This window comes from Anabrus simplex, chromosome 1 (assembly GCF_040414725.1).
Source record: "Anabrus simplex isolate iqAnaSimp1 chromosome 1, ASM4041472v1, whole genome shotgun sequence".
NCBI lineage: Eukaryota > Metazoa > Arthropoda > Insecta > Orthoptera > Tettigoniidae > Anabrus > Anabrus simplex.
Window position 1 is genome coordinate 1,137,989,135 of NC_090265.1, and position 24,114 is coordinate 1,138,013,248.

General features: G+C 38.1%; 1 long non-coding RNA gene across 1 annotated transcript in view; it reads right to left on the reverse strand.

Annotated features, from left to right (window-relative positions):
- Positions 1 to 23,905, reverse strand: part of LOC136876856 (uncharacterized) — a 54,374-nt gene extending 30,469 nt beyond the window's left edge. Inside the window, exon 1 of the long non-coding RNA XR_010860673.2 lies at positions 23,825 to 23,905. This is a non-coding gene — a long non-coding RNA (uncharacterized lncRNA). The remainder of the gene's footprint in view (positions 1 to 23,824) is intronic.
- Positions 23,906 to 24,114: the final 209 nt, after the last annotated feature.

Consider the following 24,114-nt stretch of genomic DNA (forward strand, 5'->3'; position numbering starts at 1 on the left):
GAAAATCGGTATGTAAAGTCTGAGAATAAGGAACTACAGTCTACGATATAAATAATTTTGTAAGACACCCTAATATCACAGAGTCGAAAGAAAACTAATGTGAAGGCCTGCAATATAGAAAGCTCATAAACTTTATCAACAATAACATTACATTGACCATTGTTTGTTGTGATGTGTTTTTTGTCTTCTGTTTCCTCTAATCCCCGATAGATAGGATTACTGCAGCGTACCGAGGTTTCCTTTAATTTGCTTGACGTCACACCGACACAGGTAGGTCTTATGGTGACGATGGGATAGGAAATGAATAGTGGTGTGAAGGAAGCGGCCTTGGCTTTAAGGTACAGCCTGGTGTGACTGGTGTGAAAATGGGAAACCACGGAATACCATCTTCAGGGTTGCCGGCAGTGGGGTTCGAATCCACTATCTCCCGGATGCAAGCTCACAGCTGCGCGCCCCTAACCACACGGCCAACTCGCCTGGTCGTACCGACTGTAACAGCCTACCTGTATATTGGCAGGAAGTAGCTGGGGAGTAAGATAACTTTCTTCTTTAACATGCCATTCCTCTGGTTCATACATTTCCTGATATATCTGGTATGTAACACACTGGTTCATCATAGTATTCGAGCTATTTAATCCCTACTCTGAGGCACTGATTGGAATGAGTAGTGTGCATATTTAATGGAATAATGAAAGAGGAGTGTTCACGGCAGTCTGCGATCTGGTTATTCCAGCTCTGGAACTTTGGACTCTTAGATCGGCACCGTAGTACTGTTCGTTGAAAGTGAGAAAGTGTGCGGTTTTTCATTTGATCAAGTATTTTATATTATAACATTGCTTTCAATCGCTACATTCCTACTGACATTTTTGTAATGACCTATGTTGAATTCAGTTAGGAAAACCACCAAGTCAGTCTTTCTGAGAATCCCGTAGCGAAGCACGGGTACATCAGCTAGTTTATTATAAACCCCACTTGATGTGATTATTATAGTGACATTCAATCTGTTTAAGATCCAAAAGTTTCCTCTAGTGCATAAACTCATGACTACTTGTATTTTAAACTTCATCAAGACCTCATTTCAAGAATTTCTTAAGTGTATAATTTTATGAATATTTGTATTTTAGACTTTATTAAGGCCTGATATTGAGAATTTCATAACTATTGTCAACCATTTTGCACATTTCAAACATTTCCTTCACATTCATATGTAAGTTAATTACAATCAGGTACCGATTAATCAACTTTCAGTTTGAGATTAAGGCTGAAGATGCCCATAATTAAAGGGCGAAACGTGTCCCTATAATTTTATTTAATTCATTATCTTTTTTATGTATTGAACAGGTGGAATAAATAAACTTTAATATTTATTTGACTTCATTGTACACTTCAATACGGACCTAAACATGAGAATTATAACATGTAATACCATACCTTTTATTGGTAAAAATCACACACCATTTTTGGCCTCCTTTTCCAGTCCACACCAATATAATTTGTAACCACCTCTGAGAACCTTGCTACCTGTCTTTCTCCATTTTGCTTCACTCAGACCCAATATAGGTATGGTTCTTCTTTCCATCATATCTATGAGTTCTTCTGTGCAGGTTGCCTACGGGCATCAAACAAAAAACCTGCATCAGGCCTCTCCGGGGGCCACACGGTATTTCATCTGTCTTACCAGTTAGTGTCAATATATTCATGGTCCCAATTCATTTTTTAAAAGAATATGTAAATGCTATTTGTTCGGGGCATCAACCTATAGAGATCTTTTGCCCCTACTTGTACCATATGATATGCATGGAATTGGAATGGACCGAATAGCTCGAATGCTATCATGAACCAGTGTGTTATGTACCAGTCATATCAGAAAATGTATGAACCAGAGAAATTGCATGCTAAAGAAGAAAATTAACTAATTCCTCAGCTACTTTCCACCAATATTTAGGCAGGCTGTTACACTCGGTACGACCAGGCAAGTTGGTCGTGTGGTTAGGGCCGCGCAGCTGTGAGCTTGCATCTGGGAGATAGTGGATTCGAACCCCACTGTCGGCAACCCTGAAGATGGCATTCCGTGGTTTCCCATTTTCACACCAGGCAAATGCTGGGGCTGTACCTTAATTAAGGCCAAGGCTGCTTCACACTCCTAGCCCTTTCCTATCCCATCGTCGCCGTAAGACGGTGCGACATAAAGCAAATTTAAAAAAATACTCAGTACGCAGCAGTAATCCTATATGGCAACAGAAGGCACAAAGCACATCACAACAAACAATGGTCAATGTAATGTTATTGTCGATCAATTTTATGAGCTTTCTATATTGTAGCCTTTCACATTTAGTTTTCTTTCGACTCTGCGATATTAGGGTGTCTCATAAAATTATTTATAGCGTAGACTGTAGTTCCTTATTCTCTGACTTTACATACTGGTTTTCATTAAATTCTATTTATCTGTTTTCTCGTGACTTGGCGCTGATATGGACTTAGTAACAAAAATCCAAATTCATGAATATCTCTGACCATATCCGGTATGGTAACAATGTATAAGACATAAATGATCAGAAATTTAATATTATATAACTTTAGTTATGTAGTATTTATTGATAAGTCCACGAATAACATAAATATTTGAGAATTAAATTGTATTCCTTCCCCTAAACTACCATTTTTCTCAGCGTGAATAAAATTATTTGTAGCCTAGGTTGTAGCAACTTATTTCCCAAGTTTGCCTACCAATTTTCATTTAGATATGACCACCAATAACATAAATGTTTGAAAATTAAATTTTAGGCCTTCCCCGTAACTACGATTTTTCTCAGCATGAATAAAATTATTAGTAGTTTAGACTGCAGTGACTTATTTCTCGCCTTGCCCACCTATTTTCATTAAGATATGACCACTAATAACATAAAAATTTGAGAATGAAATGTTAGGTCTTCCACTAAACTACCATTTCACTCAGCGTGAATAAAATTATTTATGGCCTAGATTGTAGTGACTTATTCTCAGACTTTGCATATCCATTTTCATTACATTCTCTTCAGCCATTTTCTTATGATGCGTGTACAGACAGACAGACAGACAGACAGACAGACAGACAGACAGACAGACAGACAGACAGACAGACAGACAGACAGACAGACAGACAGACAGACAGACAGACAGACAGACAGACAGACAGACAGACAGACATAAATTACGGAAAATTAAGAAGTACATTTCCTTGTTACTGTGGACACTACTGATACAGAAATACCAACCTTTTAAAATTCTGAGCAATGTACAGACAAAACTCTTATTTTATATATATAGATTTAGACCTTAAATACAGGTAGTAACATTTTTTGTTTTTGTGCTTTATTTGGTTCTTTAAATGTGATTATGCAGCACATGCTTAATAATAATAATAATGATGATGATGATGATGATGATGATGATAATAATAATAATAATCCTCCTTTCCCCTTATTCAGCTCCTGTAAGGTTGAGAAATTGGTACCTCTCTACCTCCCACCATACCTCTTCCATCATTATGTCCCTGTCCAGGCTGCTTCTTCATGCATTCCTCTTATTCAAATCGATTCACCTTGTTCTAGGTCTCCCTCTTGCTCTCGTTCCCTTGAACTTCACCTCCATTATCTGTTTTGGTATTTTGTTCTCCTCTATCCTCTTTACATGCCCAAACCATCTCGGTTTCTTACTCTGACTTCCATTCTAATATCTTTGTTTCTCAACCTCTTTCCTTATCTTTCCTATCATAGCTCTTAGATATTTTTTATTTCACCGGCTTAAATTCTACACTCCTCTCTACTTATTTTCTAGGTCTCAACTGCATAAGTCAATGTGGGTGGATAATATATTTTGTACACTATCTCTTTACACTTCCTTGGTACTTCCTCATTCCAGACAAGGTTTCTTACACTCTGGTAGAATGCACTGCACCCTCTCGCTAATCTCCATGTCCAGCCTTGTATTCTGCACTAATTCACTCCTGAGGTATTTGGAACTATCAACAATTTCACTGTCCAATTTCAATCACCAGTTTTCACAGTGCCTTTCCATCGTCTTTCTCCTCTTGATATCACCATGGTCTGTGCTGATTTTCACACCATACTTTTCAATTTTCTTGTCCAGTGCATCAAGTTGCTGTTGTTGTTGTTGTTGTACTACTTTGCTTTTAATTCCCTAGACCACAATATCATCTGCAAATAGTAACAACTTCATCCCCCATTCCCATTTGCTTCCTCTGTCTCCTTTACAATTTTGTCCATAACTATTAGAAACAAAAGAGGCGACAGCACACTCCACTGTCTTAGTCAAGTTTCGTTTCTAAACCATTCCGTCTTTCCAACCGGAATCTGTATGCTGCTGATGGAGTTGTAGTACATTGTTTGAACCATTGGTACAGCCTCTTTTTTTAACCATGATCTCCCAAACCTTCTTCCTGGGAACACAATCATATGCCTTTGTTAGATCTATGGAGGTCATAACCAAATCCTTTCCATATTCCCAATTCATGCCTCATACTGAAGACTGGATCCACTGTAGATCTTCTACTTCTAAAGCCATACTGTTCCTCTTGCAACTCTCCTTGTACCTTTCTTCTCATTCTCCTATCTAATACCCTTTCCAGTATTTTTGCAACTTGTGATAAGATTGTGCTTCCTCTATAACTTTCACACACTCGAGCAGAGATGCAAGGAGTCTTCTTAGGAGATTGGGAGGTAGTGTGTGTCAGTATGCAGAAATCATTCTGAAGTCACACTAAACTAAATTGCTTCTCACATAATTAATACATCAAGGGTACTTCCTGATAACAAACATACCAGATATATTAGACAACAGCTTCACAACCTGAAAAGGATGGCATCTTCCTCATCAGATTATGCAAGTCCCTTCACAGTTTCAGACACTCGAGTAGAGATGCAAGGAGTCTTCTTAGAAGATTGGGAGGAAGTGTGTCAGTATGCAAAAATCACAGCACTGAAAGACCTCAAATCTTTTAAGGTTCCTGGATTTGATAGCATCCATCCTGAATTTCTGATACATGTAGGAGGAAATGCAAAGAAATGGCTGGCAGAGTTCTTCGCCAACATCATGTTGACTGGTTGAGTTTAAAGAAGGCGAAGATAATTTCTATTTTTAAATCTGGCAAATCAAGCATACTACAAGCTTTCTGAAAGACTGGTCTATAAAAGAATAAGTAGCACTATCCTAGAGCATATTCCAATTGATCCGGCAGACTTCAGACCAGAATGTAGCTGCTGTGACCGAGTGTTATCTCTTTCATCCTTCATAGACACTGGGTACCAAATGAAGTTGAAAACATCTGTGGTATTTGTTGACCTTACTGCTGCCTTAAACTCTGTTTGGAGGGAAGGCATACCCTACAAACTTCTATGAATCATATCCTGTAGAACAATGGTGCAACTTGTTAACAACATGCTGAGTGATCAGACATTCCCAGTAATCATTGGAAGCAAGATAAGCAAGGAGAGGAAGCTTAACAATGGATTGCCCCAAGGATCAGTTATTTCACCATTACTGTTTAACTTGTACATATCTGAATTTCCTGACACTTCATCCAGAAAATTCTGCTATGCTGATGATCTGGCTCTAGCCATACAACACAAGAAACTGGAAAAGACAGACCAAAGACTTATCGGTGCTGGAGGCTTACTTCAAGATCTGGTGACTTTCATCCAGTATGAGCAAAAAAGAGATGAAAGAGATGTCTTGCTTTCATCTGAATAATAATTTGGCAAACATGAAACTGAACGTCAGATTCAGGGGCAGATCTTTGTCACAATTGGAACTCAAAATATCTTAGTGTCATATTGGACCAAACACTGTCGTTCAAGCAACACCGTCTGAACTTAGTTCACAAACTGAAGACTCGTAACAACATTCTCCATAAATTATGTGGAACTACCTGGAGATCTTCAGCAACCACCCTGCAAACTTTAGCCTTGTTTTTGGTGTAATCAAGAGCTGAGCATTGTGCACCTGTTTGGATGAACAGTCACTACCATGCGCATAATATCTGGAAAAATCAAATCTGCTTCAGTTCACTGGTTTCCACTGCTGACGGGTATAATGCCACCTGATATGCACAGATTTACTGCCCTTATCAGAGAATTCCATGAGCCTCCATGGCTCAGACGGCAGTGTGTCGGCCTCTCACCACTGAGTTCCGTGGTTCAAATCCCGGTCAGTCCATGTGAGATTTGTGCTGGACAAAGCAGAGGTGGGACAGGTTTTTCTCCAGGTACTCCGGTTTCCCCTGTCATCTTTCATTCCAGCAACACCCTCCACTATGATTGCATCTGTCATTCATTAATCATTGCCCCGGAGGAGTGAGACAGGCTTCGGCAGCTGGCACAATTGCTATCCTCGCCACAAGATGGGGGCTTCATTCATTCCATCCCTGACCTGGTCATTGACTGGAAAACAGGTTGTAGGTTTTCATCAGAGAATTCTATAAGGTCTCCTGGAATCTTAATCTGCCTGTACATAGGGACCTGCCACTTAAATCTTAAGAGGCTACAACCACTTCATCAAACTCTGCGTGATGTTGCTGATATGATTGCCAGGGGTTTTAAAACTCTTGAAGAACAAAATCAGAACAGGTCATGGCAGGTGCAAAGATGCACTACACAAGTGGAACAAGCTGCCTACTCCAGACTGAGACTGTGGAGCTCCGTGGCCAAACCATTCACCATATTGTCAGTGACTGCAAGATTCAAGCTTATTTGGTAGTGAAGAAGATTTCCTGTTGGCAACTCCAAAGGTTGTACTATGGATTGAGGGACTGGCCATTCAGTTGTAAAGCACATATAACCTTACTGAGTTCATTTTCTCAACTGCAAATATGTATATATGTATTTGTATGCATTTGTTGTTGTTAAAATTATGTATTAGCCATAAATTAAATAACAAATAAGTTATCACACACTTTTTTTGTCCCCCTTCTTAAAGACTGGTATTACTATTCCCTTTTTCCAGTCTTATGGCACATTTTTCTGTTTCCGTGTGCACTATAACAAACTGCACACCCAATGTAGTCCAACAGGTCCAGCAGCCTTTTCATATTTCCACACTAATTTCATCCATCCCTGATGCCTTCCCCATTTTAATTTTATGAACTGTTAATTCTGTCACTAACATTGTTATATCATTGTCTACTATTGATTCATCACACTGTATTAACACAGTCTTCTCTGCACAATTCCTTACATTTAGCAGCTTATCAAAATACTGCTTCGATCTTCTGGATGTGTTATCAACACCTTCATCTTTCATCAGCTTTGTATAAACCCTTTCTTTCCTATTACTTCATAGAATTCCATACAGCATTATTTTAATGCAAGCTCCATCCGTTTCCATCTTTTGTGTAAATTCTTCCAAACTTTTCTTCTCTTACCATTTTCCTCAATTTCCTTTTATTATCAAGATGCTTCCTTTTGCTTTGTTATCTTTTATCTCTATTCCATTCTTGCCATGCTTTCTTGTTTTCTTTTACTTGCCTCTCTCACCTCATTCCACCATGGCATCTCCTTTTCTTTTAGTCTTGTCAATGTTCTACAACAGGTACTCTCTGCCCCTCTTACAAATGCCCCTTCAAAGTTGAACCATTCATCTTCCACATTTCCTATTTAAGTAATTGGAATTTGTTGTTTCAGTCTCTCCAGAAATTATTCCTGTACTTTCTTATCTTCTCATTTCCACAATTTTATTTTACTATGTCTTATCTCCCTTAATTTTTCCATTTTCCTCACATTCATTTTTTCTATCACAACTCTATGATCTGCAACAAACGGCTTCTACTGGTAAAGCTGTTATATCCATCAACTGTCTGTGATTTGTCCTTTACATAAGAAAGTAATCAATTACTGATTTTTTCTGTCACGCTAACCACATCTTGTAAGTTTCCTGCTGTTTTTCTTCCAAAACCATGTGTTGCCCACAATCATTCCAATCCTCTCATAAAACTCAACTACTGTAGTTTTTTCCCTCCTTCTTCATTCCTTCTACCATATTCATATGGTCCAATTACTTCTACCTTTCCTTGTCATTCATTTCTCACCTGTGCATTTAAGTCTTTTCCACATCATCAGTTATCTCCTTTTCTAGTTTCTCCAGGAATTTCTCTTATTTTTATAAATTCCCATAATCCACCAGATCAGACCTCATGTTTCTTTCTATTTACATTCACAATATTTATATTCATTCCCTGACTTATCCATCTGAATTCTGAGAAGGTTGCCCTGCTCCTACAACCAGACACCAACCACTGTCTTTGAATATCCCTAAGTCGTATAATAATTTGTTTACTCATCGATACTTCAATCTTCTCAAGGTCCTTCTTCCCATAATTTCCAAATCCCAACCCCTAACAGGTGTAATTTTCCGACCAGTGTGACCCTGCTGATTGTGTCAAAGGTCTTTTCAAACTCTATAGCCATTATAAATAGTTTTCTTCCTTTCCATTTGGTATATTTATCTATTATTGGTTTTACAATCATAATGTTATCTACTGTTCTTCTGCCTTTCCTAAAAACACTCTGATATCTCGAGAGGATGGAAAAATCTTCTGCCTATTTCATCAGTCTATTTGCCAAAATTCCTGTTCAGTAAAGTTATGCCTCTGTAATTATTTGGATTACATCTTTCACCACATTTTTTTTAAATTGGACATATTATACCTATCTGCTATGTTTCATGAAATCCCAAAGATTCAAATATCTTACTGAATAATTTTACCAATATTTCCACTGCTTCTTTCCAAAACTCATTTGTTATTCTACTTAGTTCCCCTGATTTTCTACATTTGACCTTTCTTATCATCTCTAAAACCTCATATCCTAATATTTCTTCATCTAAGCAGGGGATAAGTATCTCCAGACCCCTCAAGATATCCATACACATTCCATTCTTTATCCAAGTATCATCTCCTTCAATCAATTTTTGAAAATAATCAATCTTAACTTCATTAGCAATTTTAACATTCATATATATCCTCCATTTCCTCTACTTATTTTGTTAATTCTATTCCATAACTTTTCACCATGATTCTTTTTACAATCTGTATTTATTAATTCGTCTGCTCCTGTTGCCATATCCTCTTTTGTTCTACTAATAACGCTTTGTATTCCTTTCTTAGTTTACAGTACTGTTTACATACCGAAGCTTCACCCTCTTTCTTAAAGGTCTTAAGGGCTCTAATCACTTTCAATTTCTTAGTTTTAAACATTTCATTATACCATACTTTTCCCTTGTCTTTATTATTATTCTGATTTCTTTTCATCGGAGCTATGGTCTTATAGGGTTTCTCTACCAGTTTTATCACTAGGTCCACATTATTACTCAACAATGCTATCTCTATACCACTCTTATTTATTTTAAATTCTTCTCCTCTTAAATATGTCCCTATTCTTGGTGTTACTGCATCACTTGTATTTATACACTAGCTGTTACCCGCATCCTGGTCGTGTGAATTTCATAATTTGATAACAGTAATCTTCCTCGCTACTGCACTAAAATATTATCTGAAAATTCCTAAGGTAGAAAAACTCACTGAATAATTGAGATTCATCTACCCCAGTATCTCTTTGCAAACCACGTTTGTGGTATTGCCTTTTGGGGCTAAGATGACCAGGCTACTGGTAGGGCTAACTCTGGATCATGCGACAAAGAACTGTCCATGTGAGAAACAGCCTTCTCTCAAGTCGAAAAGAAAAATGTACATGTTCCTTTTCTTAACGAGATTCCACAGAGCAATTTCCATGTCTGTAACATCTGCAGTTTATGAGATGTGAGTATCCTCAGAATAATAATTTAACCCTTTTTTCCAGCCCTTCCTTGCCCCTACCCCTGCCCCCTCTCTTTACGTGGATATTCCAAAAACAAAAAAACAAAAAAAATAAATGAGGTCCAAAATACCAATTTTCACATGTGTAACATCTTCAGTTTATGAGATATATCCTCATAAAAAGAATTCAAAAACTTTTTCACTTCTTTTGAACCCCCTTTAAGTGGATATTCCAAAACAAGAAGAAATATAGGTTCCTTTATTTTTAAAGGAGATTCCAAATACCAGTCTTCAGGTCTGTTACATCTCCAGTTTTTCAGACATAAGTATCCTCATAAAAGGTGTTCAACACCTTTTTCACCTGTTTTCAGCACCCTTAAGAGGATATTCCAAAAACAAAAAATACATGTTTCTTTTTTAAAGGAGATTCCAAATACCAATTTTTACGTCTGTGACATCTTCAGTTTTTGAGATATATCCTCATGAAAAGAATCCAACAACTTTTTCACTTCTTTTCAAGCCCCTTAAGTGGATATTCCAAAAACAGAAGAAATATAGGTTTCTTAATGTTTAAAGGAGATTCCAAATACCAATTATCATGTCTGTAACATCCGTTTTTGAGATATAAGTATCTCCATGAAAAATTCAATCCCTTTTTCAGTCCTTTTAACCCCCCTCTTAAGTGGATTTTCCATAAGCAAACAAAATACATGTTTCTTTAATTTTAAAGGAGATTCCAAATACCAATTTCCACGTCTGTGGCATCTTCAGTTTTTGACATATGAGTATTATCATAATTTTTTTTTTTTTACAATTTGCTTTACGTCACACCGACATAGTTTAGGCTAATGGCGATGATGGGACAGGAAAGGTCTAGGAGTGGGAAGGAAGTGGCTGTGGCCTTAATTAAGGTACAGTCATAGCATTTCCCTGGTGTGAAAATGGGAAACCATGGAAAACCATCTTCAGCACTGCTGACAGTAGGATTTGAAACCACTATCTCCCGAATACTGGATATATATATATATATATATATATATATATATATATATATATATATATATATATATTTTTTTTTAAACTGGATAATTGCCTCACTTAAGCAACTGCAGCTATCCAGCTTGATAAAATTCAACTTTTACACATCTTTTTACAGATTCCCTTAAGTGGATTTTTCTAAAATGAAAAATATGTATTTCTTTATTTTTAAAGGAGATTCCAAATACCAATTCTCACATCTGTAACCTTTAGTTTTTGAGGTATAAGTATCCTCTTAAAAATAATTCAATCTTTTTCACTTCCTTTCACCCTCCCCCCTTAAGTTGATTTTCCAAAAACAAAAAAATATGTGTTTCTCTCTTTATAAAGGAGCTTCCAAATACCAATTTTCACTACTGTAACATCTTCAGTTTTAGAGATAAAAGTATCCTCATAAAAAGAATTCAACTCTTTTTACACCCCTTTCCCAAGTTGATTTTCCGCCAAAAAAAATATGTTTCCTTATTTTGAAAGGAGCTTCCAAATACCAATTTTCACATCTGTAACATCTTTAGTTTTTGAGATATAAGTATCCTCGTACAAAGAATTCAACTAATTTTTCAATTCTTTCACCGCCCTCCTAAGGTGGATTTTCCGAAAACAAAAGATTATGTTTTTCTTATTTTTAAAGAGGATTCCAAATACAGATCTCTGTAACATCTTCAGTTTTTGAGATATAGGTATCCTTATAAATTCAACCCCTCCTTCAGTCCTTTTTACAACCTCCCTTACGCGCATATTCTGAAAACAAAAAAATATGTGTTTCTTTTTTAAAGATGATTCCAAATGCCAATTTTTTACATCTGTGACATCTTTTGTTTTTGAGATATCAGTATTCTAATAAAAAGAATTCAACCCCATTTATGGTCCTTTTTAGCCCACCACCCCCACCGTAACTTTTCCGGAAACAAAAAATATGCGTCTTTTTTATTTTTAAAGATTAAAAATACAAATTTTCACGTCCGTAACATGTTAGGATATGAGGTATACTGTAGATATATATTTATTTTAAAAATTCACCCCATTTGTCACTCCTCTTCACCCACCTTAAGTGGATTTTCCAAAAACAAAGGAATACGCGTTTCTTTATTCTTAAAGGAAATTCAAAATACCAATATTCATATCTGTAATTTCTTCAGTTTTTGAGATATAAGTATCATCATAAAAGGTATTCAACCCCCTTTTTACCTTTCTTCACCCCGCTTAAGGGATTTTCTAAAAACAAAAAAATATGTATTTCTTTATTTTTAAGGAGATTCCAAATACCAATGTTTCTGTTTGTAAACTGTTTAGTTTTTGAGATACTCATTTAAACAATTCACCCCTTTAGTGACAGAATATCCATAAATCCTCCCTTAGCGAGCACCTACACTCCAATATAAATGCATCCCCAAAATTTCATTTCTTTATGTCCAGTAGTTTTGGCTCGGTGATGATGAGTCAATCAGTCAGTCAGGACATGTTGTTTTATACTGGGTGGTCCACCAGCCCCTTGCAATCCAGTTTTATGCATCCATTCACATTTACTACAATTCTGAAAGACATCGATCGGTCCCTCTCCCTAAACTAGGGTAATATAACGAGATGTGTGTTTACGGGCTAGAAGACAGCAGGACTGGTGAGCGACACTATTAATTCATTACGGGTACATCAAATGAACCCGTAAAATGAGTACATAGCTAGTGGCTTTATGTCGCACCGACATAGATAGGTCTTATGGCGATGTTTTAAAATGAGTACAGATAAACAGAACATGTACTTTAACTCACTGCGGACCGTGGACGGCGTAAGACGTTCAAGCCTGCTCCTATGCTGCGGGCCGTGGACGGCGTAAGACGTTTAATGTTCCGCGCGAAGCAATGCTGTTTATATTCGTCATGTATGCATTCTTACACCTTAGTCAGCGTTACTGGTTGTAGCAGGAAGTTGGTTGACCTTGTTGAGATAACCCTCTCGTTGAGTGGGCTCATGTTTATCTCAGCAGTTTTAGCTGAAAAATCTCATAACTTCCTCGCGCGTCAAGTCGGTACTTGAGATTCCAATGCAGTGCGTGTCGTCCTTACCGAGTGTAGTATAATGGCTTATAATACAAAATTGCTTACGGAAGATTAAATAGATATTGTTCACAATGATTATTCTGGTGATGAACTTATTCCTGAAATAGACTCAGATAGTGAAAGTGAGAGTGACGAGGAAATTGCGATTCCCGAATCCGATAGGCCTATAGAGAAAAGGGAAGTGCCTGATACATATCATACTAGTTATTGTCCACCCATTCCACCATTTACAGAGAATTCAGGTATAAACGTTCAAATAGAAAATAAGCAGGATATTTTGAGTTATGTGAGTATTTTCATGAATGACGAATTTTATCAGTATGTGTGTGAGCATACCAATCTATACGCGAGTCAAGTGAGAAGTGCGGCGCCCCGGCCTTTCACAAAGAATTCGATCATGCAATCGTGGAAACCGATTAGTCCAAAATCCTGATATAAAAATGTACTGGACCGAAGACCCTGTTATTCATACTACGATATTTTCTAAAACAATGTTCCAAATACGCTTCCTTCATATTCCTTCATTTCTTCACTTCGATGACAGTAATCGTTATGCCGAAAATACAAATAAGCTATATAAAATTAGACGTATTTTGAAACCTGTCACACCAGATATCACACCTTAAATATTTACTAGAGGTAAGCACAAAGTATCATTTTTCTAACTTTTATAGTTTAGGAGTAATTGTAGATTGTATTAAGTGATGCACGTCCAGAGGGCCGGGCATGAAAATGGCCGGTCCAGGCATTCAAGTGTCCCGCTCAGAAGCAGGTACTGAACGTGTTAAAACAGGAGGTGAATGCACAGACCGGGAGCACAGTACTGTATAGGATGGGAAGTGGGCGCCGTAGGTGAAGTGTCGCAGTAGCTCACATGGCAAGTGGGCGGGGAGATATGTGATAGTGGATAGTGCTCGAGGTAGGAGGTTCGAATCTCACATAATAATATTTTTTAACAGCCAGTTGCCTGGGATGTAATAAGGTTGTAAACTTGATAGCTTCCAAGGACTGATTTGTTTATTTGACCCTGTCAAAGACCGTATGTATCGTTGCATTGGGTATGGTGCAGGGTTGGACGAGGATGAGGAGATGATGGTCTGTGACCAGTTAGGTACGTTGTACATGTTCCAAGCTTCATAGACCACAGGTAGAGCAAAGCATGCCTCATTGGAATGATAACAACATGCGATGGCAGGTTAAGCATGTAGCTGCACGAACTCCCCTCCTTCAAAGCAATTCACAACACAAAGTTTATTCACTGCCTCGAGATGTATTCCAGTGTCGAGTATGTGGATATGATTTTATTTTTTATTTGTTCGTGGCGTCGACCTCTGCAGATCTTTTGCCACTACTTTCACCATATGATAGGAACCTGTGTGTAAGTGTAATTGCGGAAGTGTAGTGTGTTGAATGTGAGGAAAGGAATCCCCAGGCCAGGGATATTAATCATTTACAATTTAAAACCTATGACCCGGCTGGGAATCAAACCCGGGGTTGCCAGGCGACAGGCGGACGCGATGCCCCCTACACCGCGGGGCCGGACATGTGGATATGTTACTTATCTATGGAGAAACTAGACAGAATTCATACCAGGCACAACATCTGTAACAAGAACGCTATCCAGATAGATGACAACCGACGGGCATGACATTTCAGAGTGTGGAAAGATGCCTGAGGGATACTGCATCCCTGGGAAGGACACAGTCTGTTCGAGGTCATCCCATGACATCTGCTGACAATGAAGAGGTCGTGTTTGACGCTATCCGGCGTAACTCTCATTCTAGCTCACGGGCCATTGCACAGGAGACGAACATCAGCCGAGCGTCTGTTTGCAGATATTGCATACCCACCGGTTTCACCCATAACATCTCCACTTACACCAGAAGCTCCATGGTCACAATTTCGATACCCGGGTGGCATTCTGTCAATGGATCCTACAGTATGTGGACACTGATCCTGCTTTTCTAACAACCCTCTTATTTATGGATGAAGCAGGATTCTGCAACAATGGAACTCTTAATTTCCATAATTAGCATTACTGGAGTGTGGCTATTCCCCATTGGGTGCAACAGACAGCTTTTCGGGTACAGTTGGGCATGAATGTATGGTGTGGAATCATGGGTGATCACCTCATCGGTCCCCATTTCTTTGAAGGCCGTCTGACCAGCCAATGCTATCTGCGGTTTCTCCAAGATGAACTACCACCGTTTTTGAAACATGTGCCACTCCTTGACCGCTGCAGGATGTGGTTTCAACATGATGGAGCTCCACCGCATGCGACGGTGGTCAGTCACAACCTCTACATGAAACGTATCCTGATAAATGGATAGGAAGGGGAGGACCTGTCCCCTGGCCTGCCAGATTGCCCGATATTACACCCCTGGATTTTTTCCTGTGGGGCCATGTAAAACAACTGGTGTATGCACAGGAACCAGCTAGTCCTTGTCACCTTGACAGCTCATCACTGAGGCATGCCGATCCGTTTCGCCAGAGATGTTGCAACGGGCCAGACAGTCCTTACAACATCGCGTGCAGCTCTGTATCGACCACGGAGGTCGTCAGTTCGAGCAGGTGTTGCATTAAACGACGTGGATAACTGAAATCCTGTTGCATATTTCCTAGCCTCTATCAACCCAGCTCCATACCAACGGCCCTTTTCAGGACAAATAAACAAATCAGTCTGTGAAAAATACCGGTATTAACACATTGCGGACTGGGTGCCCTTCACCCCATGCACAACCCTGTTCCCGGCCACTTTCTAACTACCTCTAAGCTGGAGTGCATGCATTTAAATAACCTGTCAGAACTTCCCTAGCTTTTGAAGGACTACTGTGTATTTTTCTAGTGGCCTTCCTGAATAGTTGTTGAAATGCAGGGTATTTCTTGAAATCTATTTCGGCTCATAGTTTTTGGAAATATGGGTCTTTTTATTAGGGGATTGGTTGGCCAGTAATCTTTCAGACATGATTTCTTCACCTGCCCTATCAATATACACAGAGCAATGTTTTTTAAATTTCCCTGCTAGTGACATTAGTCTACTTTAGTGTTTTAGGGGATACATTATGAGAATGTGAATTCTGCTCATAGTATAAGTTTGTCTGTTCAGCTACATACTGAAAAAATTCCTCACCAAACATAAGTCCTGCTACTTGTCCTATGTTTCCAGATTCATTAGGCCATACCTTTATACCAGGAGCACCTTCAAAATCCTCTAGCCTAGGTTCACTGTTGTCCATAACCTAGTTGTCAGAAAACACTGCATTATTTACAATATTTAGAATATTTACACCCATAACACAACTATCAGACTCGTTCTGCACTACGTGAGTTTCACACCTTGAAGATAAGACTATATCCTCGTCATCACTTGAAACATTTCTATTAGAAGATATTTCATCATTGAACTCTAAATATTCAGCATCACTTAGATATTTGGAGCCTGTATCAGCACATAATTCGCGAATAATTTCATCTTTGTGTAAACACGTGCGATCCCTGGGCGCTGCCATCTTGCATGGCTCTTCAAATTTTGTAAATATGTTGTCAAGAAATGCAAAGAAAATTTACGATATGAAGAATACTCGAAAGAAATGCGACTATCGATTGTGTAGAACCATACGTAACAGAGTTCTATCACCCTTGACCTCCAAATAGTTCCCGTATATCTAAAAAAATAGTACTAAAGTTCAGTCTGCTGCTAACACGAGATAACTCGGGACCGGTCCGCAATGCTCGGCTAGGCAAACACGAGTTTTCTCAGGACCGGTCCGCATTGTGTTAAGTATACAACCTTGCCACATCCCAGGCAACTGGCTTAAAAAAATACTTGCATGGGACTTGAACCTTCTAACCCTCGAGCACTGTCAACTATAACACATCCTACTGCGCGCTAGCCATGTGGGTTACTGCGACACTTGACCTATGGCGCCCACTTCCCAGCCTATACACCTATACAGCCTGTGTGTCCACCTCCTGTTTTAAGGTACGTGTTCTGCGTATCTGTAGTTGATTTGCGGGTTCATTTGAGGTATCCTTAATGAATTAATAGTGGCGCTCACGATTCCTGCTGTCTTCTAGCCCATGAACACACATCTCATTATATTACCCCGGTTTAGGGAGAGGGACCGATGTCTTTCAGAATTGTAGTAATTGTAAAGGGATGCATAAAACTGGATTGCAAGGGGCTGGTGGACCACCCAGTATATATAGATTATTATATTATCCTTCTTTGTCTTACAATATTACCCTCCTCCTGCTCCTTCCCATACACCCATAACATAATGAAACCGGGGAACAATATGATTCGGCCCACTCTTTAATATTTATTTTATTTAAAATGTCTAAAATATCTCTTGTACCAGTACCACAACCAAATCAATTACACTACCTCTGTGTGTTATAATATACATCAACTTTCCCATTTCATCCCCCTGCCATCATCCATTCAGAATATATAGATTTTCTGAAGCATATAGTTGTAAGAGTTTATCCCCATATAAATTCCATTCTTTATACTGACTGCTTCTGCTTCTTCTCATTAGTTCCATTCCCTCTTTACCATATGCTGGGATTGACTCCCCAATTCATGCATTTTAATTTCCCAACATAATAACTCCTGCTTCTTCAAAGTTACCTCTCATTAATTTAATCTCCTCTATTAAATCCTCAAACAAAATTATGTTTGTATATGGTCACTCTAGTAGATAATTATATATGAAACCAAGGCATATATCTCTCTGTCTTCTACCATCCAGTTTGAGCTTAATCCAAACAACATCTTCTATATCGTTAGGTAATTCTTCTATCTGATTATTAAACTCCTCCTTTATTAGAAGTGATATTCCTCCCAGAGTTCTCCCACATGGCCCTCTGTTTCTTTTCATTTCACTTCTCATAACATACCCCTTCCATTATAAGATCCTCCCTTCGGGCATCCATGTCTCTACAAAGGCAAATAGCTCAAAATTTTACTTTTCCAAAACCTCAAACACTTCATAATTCCCCAGTTTACTTAATAAACCTTTTATATTAACAAAGCCAACCCTCCATTCTAGTTATTTTGCTTTTCTGTTATCAGTCATACTTCCTGTAATTACTGTCTTATAAATTTTGACTATACATCCATGAGGAGAGCTATAAATTCCCCCTATCATCTTTCTTTCGCCTTTATTTCCCTTTACCTTTACAGGATTCCCCTTCTTAGCCCAAATGTCTTTCAGGTTCTGTCCTTGTTTCCTTTTCTTATGATCTATTTTACTGCTGCTTTTTACAGCTACCAGTGTACTACTGAAGCTAGCCCCCAATTCAATATCAGGTGTTAAGCATTTACTCACAGGCCGCCGCATCCCACTAATGACAATGCTCTGTAGTTGTCAGCAAACTCATTGGCACATGCTCCACTCCAATTTCTTGTGCGTCATCACTCCTTCTTCCATGTTGTGATGACACTGCACTGCCTTCTTGAGCCAAGACTTCCAGCTGAGATAACAAGTCTTTTCCAACCATCACCTATGATGAAAAGTCCCCTGGCCCATGTGAATGCTGTAAGGCCCTCTTTTCTTGCTTTCCCCAAATGGAATCAAAGAACTCTCATCTCCTTTACTCTTCAACTCCTAACTCATTCTCTGGATCCAAACTTCCGTCTCTTTAAAATTCATGTCATTCCAGAGAATATGATAGGCTTTCATCCCAGATACCATTTGCTCCTTCTTTCAAGTCCTGAATGTCCTTATTCTGTTCCATCATCATGTCTGCTTGGCTGACCTCCTTTATCACCTCCTTAATTTTTTCAATGTCTTCCCAACTCAACAGCCTGCGATTGTTTTCCATTTCTCCATTTCCTTGGTTCCTTCCTATTCTCTGTAAATCATCCGCATCACATTCCATGCAATTTACTTTCACTCCTGCCATAAACACTTCTAAAAAAGAAGATACTGGGTGAGTTGGCCGTGCGCGTAGAGGCGCGCGGCTGTGAGCTTGCATCCGGGAGATAGTAGGTTCGAATCCCACTATCGGCAGCCCTGAAAATGGTTTTCCGTGGTTTCCCATTTTCACACCAGGCAAATGCTGGGGCTGTACCTTAATTAAGGCCACGGCCGCTTCCTTCCAACTCCTAGGCCTTTCCTATCCCATCGTCGCCATAAGACCTATCTGTGTCGGTGCGACGTAAAGCCCTTAGCAAAAAAAAAAAAAAAAAAAAAAAAAAAAAGAAGATAATAATGCCAATTTTCTTTTACTCCTATTCTCTCAATTCCATATATGATCAGGCATCTGCTACATTGGGCAGAGTTGATCTCCGGACCTGCATTTCCAGCTTTTGTGTGCACTGCTCCAACACCAAGCAATGCTCCTTTGAAATTTCCACTTCCTCCTGATATTTATCTAGGCATTCTCTAATACCTGCCATATCACCTCTCAGGCTATCTTTCAAGTCCTGAATGTCCTTATTCTGTTCCATCATCATGTCTGCTTGGCTGACCTCCTTTATCACCTCCTTAATTTTTTCAATGTCTTCCCAACTCAACAGCCTGCGATTGTTTTCCATTTCTCCAATTACTAAAAGCACCATGATCACTATCGCTGCTGACACCATTTCAAAGTAATTGACACCACATTTTATTTTATTCCACATACCCAGTACATTATGTAGTTATTCCATCAGCCGATGTCCGCTCAGTAGAGTTCTAAGCCTATCCCCATTTTGCTTATGCAACTTAGCACTCATTATTCAAACACACATCTACTTCACTTACAGGGCTCCAAATTACTCCAAAATTTAATACTGTATGTGTATAAATGAATATTAACAAGAATGCACTATGCATGTACTATTCTTACTTCAAAAATAAGTGTGTTCTTTGAGGACATCATTAATAAAGCCCTAATTTTATGATTTTATTTTGTAATCTTCTGCTGATTGGTACAATTGTGGTATGAGTTGAATGCTGGACTAATAACCTCTAAAAGGTATACAGGAAATTGATGCTCAAGAAAATAGTTAGCAGCCCAAAGTTATATCTAGGCACTTATATGTCAGGTTCACACAAGGCTCCATTACTAAAACGCAGCCACTAAATCAGGCAGGTCAGAGAATTTACACTTTTGCCAAGAATAAATGGTACATTGTTGGTGCACACGGAATGAACAGCTGTTGATGGTGCTCTGTATTTTTGTTGGGATAAAGTAGAAATATATAAAACTGTGTAATTTTGTGTGTGAGTGATTCAGTTACTATAATAAATATTTTGTATTTAGACTATGATGAAGTAGTCAGGATTAGTGATGTATATACAGTATATTTTAAACTAGCGAATGTATCCATGCTAAAAGTATTCTATATTGTATATGGGTTTCTATGTAAATTACTGTACACGCAGTGAGTATGATTTTATTAAATGGCATGTCTCTAAGCGTTATCTGAAAAACACCATGGGGAGGTCCCCATACATTGTTTCTCATGTAAGGTGAATGTTGGGGAGTTTTGATGATAATGGCAGGCCACATTTCCTACTGCCATTCACATTCAATATCAGAAGTTTCTACTATAATGGCAGGCTCACTTGCCTATTGCCATTCACAATCGAGTTGGGTAGATTTTATTATAATGGCAGGCCCCCTTGCCTACTGCCAGTCACAACTGATTTGAAAAGTTTTCATTACTATGACAGGCCCCCTTTCCTACTTCCAGACACATTCCAGTTGAGGAGTTTTCATTATAATGGCAGGCCCCTACTCTATTGCCAGCCAAAATTAAGTTGTGGTGTTATCATTAAAATGACAGGCCTGTTTTCCTAATGTCAGTCACAATAGAGTTGGATTATAATGGCAGGCACACTTGCCTACTTCCAGTCACAATCAGATTGGGATTTTTTATTATAATGGCAGGCTTCCTTGCATACTGCCATTCACTATCAAGTTGGGGTGCTTTCATTGTAATAGTAGGCCCTCTTGCATACTACCAGTTAAAACTGAACTGGGGTGTCTTCATTTTAATGAGAGGCACACTTTTTACTACCAGTCACATTCGAGTTGGGGAGTTTCGATTATAATAACATGCCACTTTGCCTACTATCAGTCACAATCTAGTTAGGGAATTTTGTTTATAATGGTGTATACCCTTACCTACTGTCCGGTACAATCGGTTAGGGGATTATTTTGAACAAAATTTTAAGTCTCCTTTGCCTACTGCCAGTCAAATCGAAAAGGGGATTTTTCATTACATTGGCAAGGCCCCTTCACAAGTGCCAGTTCATTCAATCAATCAATCAATCAATCAATCAATCAATCAATCAATCAATCAATCAATCAATCAATCAATCAATCAATCAATCAATCAATCAATCAATCAATCAATCAATCAATCAATCAATCAATCAATCAATCAATCAATCAATCAATCAATCAATCAATCAATCAATCAATCAATCAATCAATCAATCAATCAATCAATCAATCAATCAATCAATCAATCAATCAATCAATCAATCAATCAATCAATCAATCAATCAATCAATCAATCAATCAATCAATCAATCAATCACCACTGATTTGCATTTAGGGCAGTCGCCCAGGTGGTAGTTTCCCTATCTGTTGTTTACCTAGTCTTTTCTTAAATAATTGCAAAGAATTTGGAAATTTACTGAACATCTCCGTTGTAAATTATACCAGCCCCTAACACTTCTTCCTATAAACAAATATTTGCCCCAATTTGTCCTCTTGAATTCCAACTTTATCTTCATATTGTGATCCTTCCTACTTTTAAAAACATCACTCAAACTTATTCATCTACTAATGTCATTCCATGTCATCTCTCCACTGACAGCTGGGATTATACCACTTAGTCCAGAAGCTTGTCTTCTTTTTTCCAAGTTTTCCCAGCCCAAACTTTGGAACATTTTCATAACGATACTATTTTGTCAGAAGTAATATTAATAATTTTTATTGCAGCCAATGGCCATTATAATGAAAAGCAGTAATTAATATTATTCACTAAAACTATTCATTGCACAGTTTATTAATCAAAATACCATTATAATGAAAAGCATGTAATTAATATTATTCATTAACACTATTCACTGCACTGTTTAATAATTAAAATAGGCCTCTTTGCACATGCTAGAGAGTGATATCTATCACATGGTTTCCCACACCACTCACATTTACAGTCTGACGTCGGCCTTCTACAAACTCATCGAATGGACAAAGAAAAATTACTTAATAATTGATGATAACAAAATTGTAGCTATGGTGTTCAGGAGAGGAGGAAGATCATCTAAGGACGAGAGTATATATATATATGAATGAAAGAAAACTGTCATTGGTAAACCAATTTAAATATCTTGGGATCACTTTTCAGACCAGAGAAGACTGTTTTGCAGTACACACATGCAAAAGGACTATGGCAGCAATACGAGTGATAAATGACATTCCCCATCTGAATTTATTATCCTTAAAGACAGTAAATAAACTATTCATATTCACGATTGCTCCAACAGTGATGTATGGTCTTCAGCTCACATGGAAGTATTTAACTAAGAGTGATCTGCAGAAGCTAGAATAAATACAGTCCATCTATTTCAAAAGAGTCCTGTGTATATCAAAATATTCCCCATCAAGACTGGTATATGAGATGGCAAGAGAGCCCTTTTTCATAGACGATTTGAGATATATCGTCCTCACTATGGCAAACTAGCAAAAGTGACGAACTAGGGAACCTTTTGTTCTAAAGTTTTGGTGCAGATTTTATTATTTGTATAATGTCTACCCTCTGACAAAGTCTCACATCTGCAGCTCGTTCTGTATGGCTAACACATAATACCAATCATTAAATATAAAAATTGATTTGATATGAGTAATCACAACTTCTTTCAATTATCTTAATTTCTTGAAAATTGCACATTTGTTAGTTTGTTACTGCCATCTACAACTCAAAGCAGCACATTTCCTGCAGAAGCTACAGGGAAAGAAAGAAATGTTTCGATTTTTACACCGCAGACGCTATGACATCCAATGACTGGAAATGCGCTAATTATGAGCTAAGACACACAGTTATACGCCTCACAATACCTGGATTTCATCAGAGGGAATGCACAAATAAACTTTGTCAGAAATCACCCACAACAAATCAAACTGCTTTTCTTTGGATTTTTCCCATTCTCGAATCAAGTAATACTGGTGAGGGTCCCATACACTGCAACCATACTCTAGTTGGGGTCTTACCAGAGACATATATGCCCTCTCATTTACTTCATTACCGGTACTGCTTTAAAGGGGGCAGAACATAATGAATGCCTTGGTCACCCTGTGTTCACTTCAGCACCAGAAATTATTGCAAAAGGCATCAGACTATTCACAAATACAGTAAAATAGTTAATGCTGCTTTCTATACAGAAGTTTTGAAACACACTGGATGTGAAGAAGAAGTAACCTGATCAGTGGCAAAACAACATGTGGTTTATTCACCATGAAAATGCATCTGCTCTCCCGACTCAACGGTTTTTAGTCAAGGACAACATGACCCTGGTGCCACATCCTCCCTATGCTCCTGACCATGCATCTTGTGACTTCTTCTTATTTCCTAAAACTGAAAATGCAGCTCAGGGGGCAAACTTTTCAGATAGTGAAGGAAATTTAAAGTGAATAGTATATGGTTTTGAACATGTTGCAAGAAAATTACTTCCTAGAATGCTTCAGATCATGGCAGTGGTATTGGAATCAATGCATAGCCCCAAAATGGGACTATTATGAAGGTGATGGAGGCCAATAATGGTTAGAGTACATAGTGAACTATTTATGAGATTGGTCCAAGAATTTATTGACTTCATCTCATATTTCTCAATTTCTGAATGACTGATAAATATCTTTTAAACTTAGAACCATTCACTATTTCAAACTGTCTCAACTTCAAACAGGCCATAGTACTTACGAGTGATTGGAGAGGGCCATGGTTATTGGCGGCACATCTTCATTCATGACAGACAGCACTAAATTCCCTTCCACTTGATTTCTAGCTGTTTTTGGTTTAGCTAGTTGTAGCTTAACTCGATAAGGAAACACTAGAAAAATAAAATTTATTATCATTCTTAGCAAGTCATTTACAAAGAAACTTTATGCCTATTTTTAATAATAAAAAGTAAATAAATTAATCCACCTTAATCAACCTGTCAAAAGGAATAAATTCTGAACAATGTAGTGATTACAGCCTGAAAAGAATAC